Below are 9,857 nucleotides of genomic sequence, written 5' to 3' on the forward strand. Positions count from 1 at the left end.
TTGCTGTCTTAACATTTTTTTTGGAAATGTTGGTTAAAGATTCCTACTCTCCAGATACACTGCTTTCAAATATGATTTTATAAATCTGGTAAGAAGCTTATTTAGGGGCACCTGGCTGGCTCAATCAGAAGGACATTCGACTCTTAATCTAGGAATCGTGAGTTCAGACCTCATGTTCGGTTTAGAGATGACTTAAAAAAAAAAAAAAGAGGCAGGTTCTCTTACACTGATTGCCTGAGTTGTGCTGTAAGAAGCAACAACCTCTCTTCTTCCCCTCTGCTATCTGCTCAGCAGCTGCAAAGCAGCAACTATGCATGAATGCATCTCCATCCACGCTGGCCAGGCTGGCATCGAGATTGGCAATGCCTGCTGGGAGCTCTATTGCTTGTAACATGGCATCCAGCCCAATGGTCAGATGCCAAGTGACAGGACCATTGGGAGAGGAGATGACTCTTTCCACACCTTCTTCAGTGAGACAGATGCTAGCAAGCATGTGTCCATGGCAGTGTTTGTAGACCTGGAACCCACAGCCATTGATGAAGTTTGCACTGGCACCTACCGCCAGCTCTTCCATTCTGAGCAGCTCATCACAGGCAAGGAAGATGCTGCCGATAACTATGCCTGAGGGCCCTGCACCATTGGCAAGGAGATCATTGACCTTGTCTTGGATCGAGTTCAGAAACTGGGCAACCAGTGCACAGGTCCTAGAGCTTCTGGGTTTTCCACAGCTTTGGAGGGGGAACTGGTTCTAGGTTCACCTCCCTGCTGATGGAACATCTCTCTGTCAATTATGGCAAGAAGTCCAAGCTGGGGTTCTCCATTTACCCAGCCCCCCCCCATGTTTCCACTGTTGTTGTTGAGCCCTACAACTCCGTTCTCACTACCCACACCACCTTGGAGCACTCTGATTCATGTTAGATAATGGGGCCACATCTATGACGTCTGTCGAATAAACCTTGATATTGAATGCCCAAAATACACTAACCTGAATAGGCTGGTAAGCCAAATTGTGTCCTCCATCACTGCTTCCCTCAGATTTGATGGAGCCCTCAATGTTGATCTGACAGAATTACAGACCAACCTGGTGCCCTATCCCCGCATCTACTTCCCTCTGGCCACATATGTCCCTGTCATCTCGGCTGAGAAAGCCTACCATGAACAGCTTTCTGTAGCAGAGATCACCACCACCAAGACATGCTTTGAACCAGCCAACCAAATGGTGAAACGTGCCCCTTGCTATGGTAAATACGTGGCTTGCTGCCTGTGGTACTGTGGTGATGTGGTTCCCAAAGATGTCAATGCTGACATTGCCACTATCAAGACCAAGAGTACCACCCAGTTTGTGGACTGGAGACCCATTGACTTCAAAGTTGGCATTAATTACCGGCTGCCCACTGTGGTACCTGATAGAGACCTGGCCAAAGTAAAGTGAGTTGTGTACGTGCTAAACAACACCACAGCCCTTGCTGAGGCCTGGACTCCCCTAGACCAGAAGTTTGACCTAATATATGCCAAGCATGCCTTTGTTCACTGGTATGTGGGTGAGGGCATGGAGGAAGGAGAGTTTTCTGAGGCCCGTGAGGACATGGCTGCCCTTGAGAAGGATTATGAGGAGGTTGGTGTGGATTCTGTTGAAGGAAATGGTGTAGAAGAAGGAGAGGAATACTAAAATTAACAATGTCACAAGGTGCTGCTGTTACAGGGAAGCTTATTCTGTTTTGAATATTGGGAAGTTGTGCTCTGAACAGTTAATTTTTATGTAGCAGTGTATATTCTCATATACAATTACTGACCTATGCTTTAAAACACAACGCTTTGTTATAGATCCAAGCTGTCCATTTCTCTGATGAATTTGAATAAAGAATTCCCTGTCTTAAATGAAAAATAAAGAATGCTATTTATTTTGAATTCATAAAATTATCTGCCCCAAATAGTGGTGTTAACTACATGAAGCATAAAATGACTTTGACTTGGTAAACATTTTGTCTTATTGCATATGTAGTTCATTACTTTTAAAAATTGTAACTATTTCCCTGTGCTATCACTAAACTGAAATTTTAGAGTGACAAATGTAAGGGGAATTAGGTAGAATAATTCCCCTTATAGGGATTGGAGCAGTTATTAGTTGTTACACAATATTATAGTATTTTTTAGTAACATTAACTTATAAAATTTTTGTCTTATAGCCTTCTACTTAAAATTCCTTTGGAATCACAGAAAATGAAAACAATGACGCAACGAATACAAAATGAAGGCTTGTGTTTAATTAAGGGATCTTCCTATTGTGCTTTTTTGGCCTTTGAAGAACATTGTATTACATTCTTTTAAAAAAAGAAAGCAAGAAGAAATGGAAGGGGAAGGAAAGAAAATAAAAGAAATCTGGTATAGCACAAACTAATAATATTAGAAAAATAAGTAAGACCTGAATCTAACCTTGTCAGAACCCATTGTCTGCTGGGAGAGTAAGATAGCTAAAGCTTCACAATGAAAAGTGGTGAACGTGTTTTCCACTGCCATGGTAACCACAGATTTGGAGCCCAACCTCCAGAGAAAGTTCAGGAGGACATCCTTAACTTCTGATGCCAAAATTTTGGAATGTTTTTTTCTGAGTGAGCATGAGGAGAGCACTTTAATAAGTTTCAGCTATGCTCTCAATTTGTATGCTTTTGAACATTTAGGTTCCACTTGGTATTTTGTAATTATAGGTATAAAACCTTTTCATGTCCACTAAAACAGGTACTGCAATTGAGAGTTAAGTGTTTTAAGCCAATTAACAAAGGTTTGTTTTTTTTTTAAAGATTCTTTATTCTTTTGGTTTAATTATCTCAAGCTGACATTGCAAAATAATTTCTGTAGTTATAACTTACCAAATCTCAAATAGGACATTGATGCAATTAATAATGTTGCAATATCTTTTCTCTTCTAAATATATGGCATGTACCTGGATTTTAGAGTTACAAAGTCTTGCATTTGGAGCCTTGCTTCATTACTAATAAGCTATTTAAACTGGAAGTTTATTTCATTTTAATTTTTTTAAGTTTATTTATTTATTTTGAGAAAGAGATACAGAGAGAGAAAAACCTGGGTGAGGGGCAGAGACAGAGGAGAGGGAGAGAATCCCAAGTAGGGTCCCTCCACACTGTCAGTGCAGAGCCTGATGCGGGGCTCAAACTCACAAACTGTGAAATCATGACCTGAACTGAAACGGAGAGTCAGATGCTTAACCAACTGAGCCACCCAGGTGCCCCTGATCTGGAAGGTTATTAACCTCTATGAGTCTTAGTTTTTTCATCTCTAAACTAGGGATAATAGCAACTGTTTGTGCTTATTTCAGCACCTCAGACGTAGAAGGCACTGAATAAATCATTACAACTTTGTTGCCCTTTCCTTAAAGCTCATCCATAATTGAGTAGTCCAAGCAATGGTGTCTGTGTTTTGAGGACCTAGAGTGTGATTTGCAAAATTTGTTTTTACTCTTCTTACAAACTAATAAGTTAGTATGTTACTGTTTTGTGGATCCTGGCCCAAAACGCAAGACTAATGGATTAGAAAGAAAGGACTTTGTTCTTTACAGCACAGTAAGCTGCATGAGCTCTGGGTGGATGCTATGCATGCAGTGAGTTTCCACTGAGGCTGAGGAATACTGAGCATAAGGAATTCATCACTTTTATAGTAAGCAGTAAGCAAACCTACTCTTTGTCTGGGGGAGACATTACCTCATCCTTCAGGGTTACTCACTGCAAACACAACCCTGAGAAATGTCCCAGGGAAGGAACAGAAAGAGCCTTGCATTTCTGGCATACCCAGCAAGAATGTACATGGATGCTCAAGGCTCGTGGTGAATTGCCTGTCCACTCCTACCTACCTCATAGGTGAGATTGTTATTTTTTTAAATATTTTTAATGTTTATTTTTGAAAAAAGGAGAGAGAGAGAGAGAGAGAGAGAGAGAGAACAAGTGGGGGAGGGACAGAGAGAGAGAGGGAGACACAGAATCGGAAGCAGGCTCCTGGCTCTGAGCTGTCAACACAGAGCCCAATGCAGGGCTCAAATCCACGAACCGCGAGATCATGACCTGACCTGAAGTTGGACTCTCAACCGACTGAGCCACCCAGACACCCTGAGATAGTTATTAAAATACAGATTGAGAGGGGCTTTGAGCTAATTTTTAAAAATTAGCAAATGTGACAACTCATAGAATTTAGCATGATACCTGACACAGTGTTTAAATGAATAAATTAATGAATAAGTGAGAAATATGCCCACGAAAATATAAGTATATATATTAAGTTGGCTTTTGTTGTAATTTTATTTTAAAACTAAAATAAATGTTAAATGGATACAAACTTGTAAATTAAAGTAAAACGATGTATCTTGATTATGGCTGTATTTTGTAAAACCATGAGATAGCCAGAGTCCTACTAGGAAATGTAGAAATCTATCTGTGAGAGATAATAACAGAAATAAAAGGGGACTTGACTGTTTGAACAGATAAATGGCCAGAATTGACAACATCAAAGTAAATATATTCATAATTATTGAATTTGGTAATTATTGTTAACTGTCTTCAGCTATTTAAATTGTAATTTAGAGAAAGGAGTAAATACAATGAGTAACTGACCGAATATACGATATTAGAAAGTCCATAGGGCTACTCAAAACCCATAGGGCTACTCTACTAATCAGTTTTAACTCGGCGGAGCTACCTTACCTAGATATACTTTTTGGCTTTCACACCACACCACTTCTTTTTATTGTTTCAAAGCCAACCTTCTATATCATAAGACAGCTGCTTAATTGAAACTCAAAATATCTTTGGACAACAATTCTTAACATGCTCTGATGAATTTCAGTTCTGCCTTTCTATAAAGTGCAAAATGTGGAGGGTATGCTCAATAGCTTTTGTCACCCTAAGAACAGCAGGGTATAAATTAAACAATCCATGCAGTGAGAGCAGATACTGCCCTCCTCACTTAAAGTCCACACTTACAATTTCCAAAATCCTCTGAAATTTTGAATGCAACTAATTGCACCATAAAATATGAAAGCTTTAACCACGTTTGAAAGGTAAAGACAGTTGAGCCATTACCAGAAAGGAAATCTTACAGATAAGTGAGCAAAAACCTGCAAGGAGTCGAGTTCTTACTAGTCAGATCATCCTGAGTCTATTGCAGATGGGCACTAAGGCTACCTTCTCATGGTCTCTCTCTCTCTTCCTCTCCTCCCTTAAGATCCTTGTACAGTCCTTCACCCCTTCCCAACTTCTCCCTCCCCAGTCCCACCATCCTACGTCCTTTTCCCCATTCTCTGACTCAAAGTCCTTCTGAATCTGACAAACTAACTGAGCTAGAGAATGAGAAAAGAAAGTGAGGGTGGGAGGTTTGTGGGCACTACAGGCTATCAAACCCTACGCACAATGGAGAAGAGGGAAAATTGAATACCTTGAGATGAAAATCATGAAAACAACAAATCTTTCCCTTAATACAGAATCTAGTATGTAATTTTGCCAAAGAGTAGTATTTTTTTCTCCTACCTTGTTCTTTTTATAGTATCCCTGCTTTGGGTAAGCCACGTCTCCAGCAGAGTTGTGGGTAACTATCCTGTCCTAGAAAAAGAATGGGAGGAAATAGAGTCTTTTGCCAAGAATACATGTTACTTTTGCACGTGGTTGGTTTATTAGCAGCATCGCATAATATTTTCTTATCTCGTAACTCCTATTTGTCCACCCCAGTGATAGACCTTACCTTGATTTCTGAGTGTCATGGAGCACATAATGCAAACACAGTTGCTAAATTGCTCTCTTTATTATCTCCTGGATCATCTTTCCCTTACTTTTGATATCATACCCAATTTTTACCACCTGATGGTACTTATCAATTTCCCTCATATAAAAAAGGTATGTATACACACATCCTTCAACATTTTTTATTTATTTATTTATTTTTTTGGGACAGAGAGAGACAGAGCATGAACGGGGGAGGGGCAGAGAGAGGGAGACACAGAATCGGAAACAGGCTCCAGGCTCCGAGCCATCAGCCCAGAGCCTGACGCGGGGCTCGAACTCACGGACCGCGAGATCGTGACCTGGCTGAAGTCGGACGCTTAACCGACTGCGCCACCCAGGCGCCCCAACATCCTTCATATTCTCTGCTAGACTGTAAGCTAAGAACAAGTTGTATTTTTAATTTTTTATAAGCCCACCACTTGACATCTGATCAATATTAAGAACATATAAATAAAGAAATATTGGTTGAAAAAGAGGGTGAATAAACATTCTCTTTCTTTCTACAACACTGTGATGACTGCTTTGGTTTCTCTTTCATTTGGCATCTTTAACTCTTTAGTAGTTTTACTGTATGGCTCTTGCTATAATGCCTCCATCATCTTAACTTTCTAAGGCTATGAGATCTTCTCTATGCTACCTTTATAACTGCTGTGATATGATGACACACTTTCATAGCTTTGTACTATATTTTTAATGTCATCTCTTATGAACATAAAATGAATTCTATGCAGACACATGGCAGAAGAGGCCACTTACAAAAGAGCTCTATTTTGTTATTTGCAATCTTCCCAAGTATGACCATAGTTTAATACTTAAGTTGAGAGGAAGCTGTCTTTCAGTTATGAGACATTTTATTAAATGTGACTGAGTGGGAAGTTTGGGAGGAAGCGATGAGTTTAAATTTAAAGAAAAACTTATGCACTTATTAAGTAAATGTTTAAAATGGAAAATACTCTGCTGCTCTGCCCCCAGTCCTTCTAATAATTGTCTTTATAGCTCCATAACTCTAAATAGTTCATTACTTCTAGATTTATCATCTTTGTTTAATATGCACTACATCTTGACCCCTAATACAAATTACTTATCATACTAATTTTCCCATCCACTCCTTCTGCCAAATTAAGTTGTTGCTTTATTTCCATTATAGATCCCCCATTACTAGGTAAACATGGGTAAGTTACTTAACCCTCTGTTGCCTCTGTTTTACTGACTCCCAAATAAAATCTGAGTACTTCATGTAATTGCTGTGGAAATTAAATGAATTAACACATATGTAAAGAACTGTGTTTAGCACACAGTAAATATTATATAAGTAATGACTTCTTGTTGCTGTTTTCCTTCAAATGGTTACATTTATAATTAACATTATATTCTGAAATATTGACTTCTCATTCCATCAGTTTAGAAAATATATACTGGCTCCCTACTCAATGAGCTATTCTTGCATTTTCCTCCATCTGGCCTCTGATTTTGCCCTTCCAAGTGTATAGGAATTAAAATAATTAATTTAATTAAATGTGTTAACTTAATCCAATAATTAATTCTGCTTTGTAACCAATTGAGGTTTCTGTGTTTTGTAAGGAATGATCTTAAAAATTGAACCCCTCCCCGCAAAAGACAGCATTTACATTATGGTAATGATGTGAACATTGTTTACTAAATAGTAAACTAGATGATATACATCTTTATAAGTCCAAAATCATTACCATGCACCAATCAAAAAATGATATTCCAAACATTGATAAAATATTTCCTCTTCTCACATTCAATCATATATTCAAATCATTCCATATTTTAGTTTACTATATTTAAACTTGTTTTATTTTGTTTGGGGGGGGATTGTGATTCTGTTTTTTTTTTTTTCTTTTTGTTTTGTTTTGTTTTTTTAGAGAGAGTGCAAGTGAGTGAGAGAGAAGGAGAGAATCTTTTTTTTTTTTTTTTAATGTTTATTTCTTAATTTTGAGAGATAGCATGCGTGCCTGAGCAGGGGAGGGTCAGAGAGAGAGAGGAAGAGAGAGGATCCCAAGCAGGCTCCACTGTCAGTGCAGAGCCCCACAGAGGGCTCAATTCCACAACCCTGGGATCATGCCCTGGGCAGAAACCAAGAATCAGCACTCAACTGACTGAGCCACCCAGGCACCCCTAAACCATTGTTTCTTTTTTTTTTTTTTTAATTTTTTTTTTTAACATTTATTTATTTTTGAGACAGAAAGAGACAGAGCATGAACAGGGGAGGGTCGGAGAGAGGGAGACACAGAATCTGAAACAGGCTCCAGGCTTTGAGCTGTCAGCACAGAGCCCGACGCGGGGCTCGAACTCACAGACTGGGAGATCACGACCTGAGCCGAAGTCGGCCGCTTAACCGACTGAGCCACCCAGGCGCCCCTAAACCATTGTTTCTCACAAGGCCCTTATTTTTCACTGTTATTTCTAATTGCTTTTCTTTTGCCTTGCTGGTAAAAGAAACATAACCTTCCACCATATGCTGTAGATTACCCACCTTGTACGTACTACTATCTGTTGTATTACTATCCCAGGAATCTTCTGATTTCCTGCTTCCATCTGGACAAACTTTGTCTTGATTTTCCTATGGCTTAGTTTCATTGTTTTAATGCTTTCCACATCTTTCACTTTATTCCTTGTTTTGCTAAAGTACATATTCAAGTAACGTCCTCAAAAAAAGATGATTGGGAGGTAAACTTCTGAGATCTTGCATGTCTGAAAATGTATTCTTTGCCCTCATAATTGTCTGATAATTTAACTAGACATGAAATACTGAACTTTAACTGGACATAAAATACTGAGTCCAAAATCATTTCCCCCAGAAGTTTATAAATGTATTTCTTTATTATTTGCTCATATCCAGTGCTGCTAATTAGAAGACAGATCCCAGTTGGATACTCATTACTCTGTTAGTGAACCTGGATTTTCTTTGTGGAGGCTTTTAGAATTTTATCTTTCTTCTTGGTAAATTAAAATATAAAGAGGACATATGTGTACGTAATTATATATATAACTTTGTATTATATACATATTACATATTCTATACATAATATAGATTATATATAATATATATATTATATACATGTAGCTTACTCAATTCTTCATAGGTATTTTCTATTTAAAACTTTGTTTTCAGGGGCACCTGGGTGGCTTATTCGGTTGAGTGTCCAAATTTTGATTTCGGCTCAGGTCATGATCTCAGTTTGTTAGATGGAGCTTTGAGTCTTGAGTGTTTGGTGCTGACAGCATGGAGCCTGATTGGAATTCTGTCTCTCCTCTCTTTCTCTCCTCTCTTTCTGTATGCCTCTCACCCTACTCACACACACTCTCTCTCTCTCAAAGTAAATTAGCATTTAAATAAATAAATAAATAAATAAATAAATAAATAAAATAAAAACTTTGTTTTCAGTCCCCAAACATTTCTTTTCTTTTATAATTTCCTCCACCCTAATTCTTCAATTCTCTTTTTCTGAAATATAGGTTTGTCAAATGTTGGAGTTCTTGGAATGAGCCTCTAAATACCATCTTTCCATCTTTATCTTTTTCCTTCTCATTCTGGGAGACTTTCTTGCAGTCCTTCTACTGATTTTTTAAAAATAATTTTTTTTCAAAAGTTTTTGTGTCTTCTGATTATTTTTCATAGTTTCTGGCATAGTCCATAGTAGTTTTATGAATAAAATATCATTTTGAACTTTTCAGAGAGTACAGACCCAATTTTTAAAATGTTTATTTGTTTGTTTATTTTGAGAAAGAGAGAGCACGCTCTCAAGTGGGTGGAGGGGGAAAGAGAGGAAGAGAGAGAGAGAGAGAGAGAGAGGGAGAGAGAGAGAGAGAGAGAGAATCCCAAGCAGGCTCCGAATGAGCCACCAGGCGCCCCCATACCCAAGTTTTATTAGTGTTATAGGTTCTCTATCACAAACTGGCTCTGTTTTTTGCCAGCTTTTCTGTTTGTTTGCTTGTTTGTTTGTTTGTTCATCTTGCCCTTTTGCATTTAGACTGTTAATTTTCTTCATATTTCTGGGATATATATTTGTCCTTTTATATTTATAAAAGAGTAGATTGATTTATACA

At 38.2% G+C, this 9,857-nt stretch overlaps 1 pseudogene; it reads left to right on the forward strand.

Annotated features, from left to right (window-relative positions):
* The first annotated feature begins 310 nt into the window (after positions 1-310).
* LOC131514400 (tubulin alpha-1B chain-like) lies at positions 311-1,892 on the forward strand (annotated as a pseudogene).
* Positions 1,893-9,857: the final 7,965 nt, after the last annotated feature.

The sequence above is a fragment of the Neofelis nebulosa genome, chromosome 6, assembly GCF_028018385.1.
Source record: "Neofelis nebulosa isolate mNeoNeb1 chromosome 6, mNeoNeb1.pri, whole genome shotgun sequence".
NCBI lineage: Eukaryota > Metazoa > Chordata > Mammalia > Carnivora > Felidae > Neofelis > Neofelis nebulosa.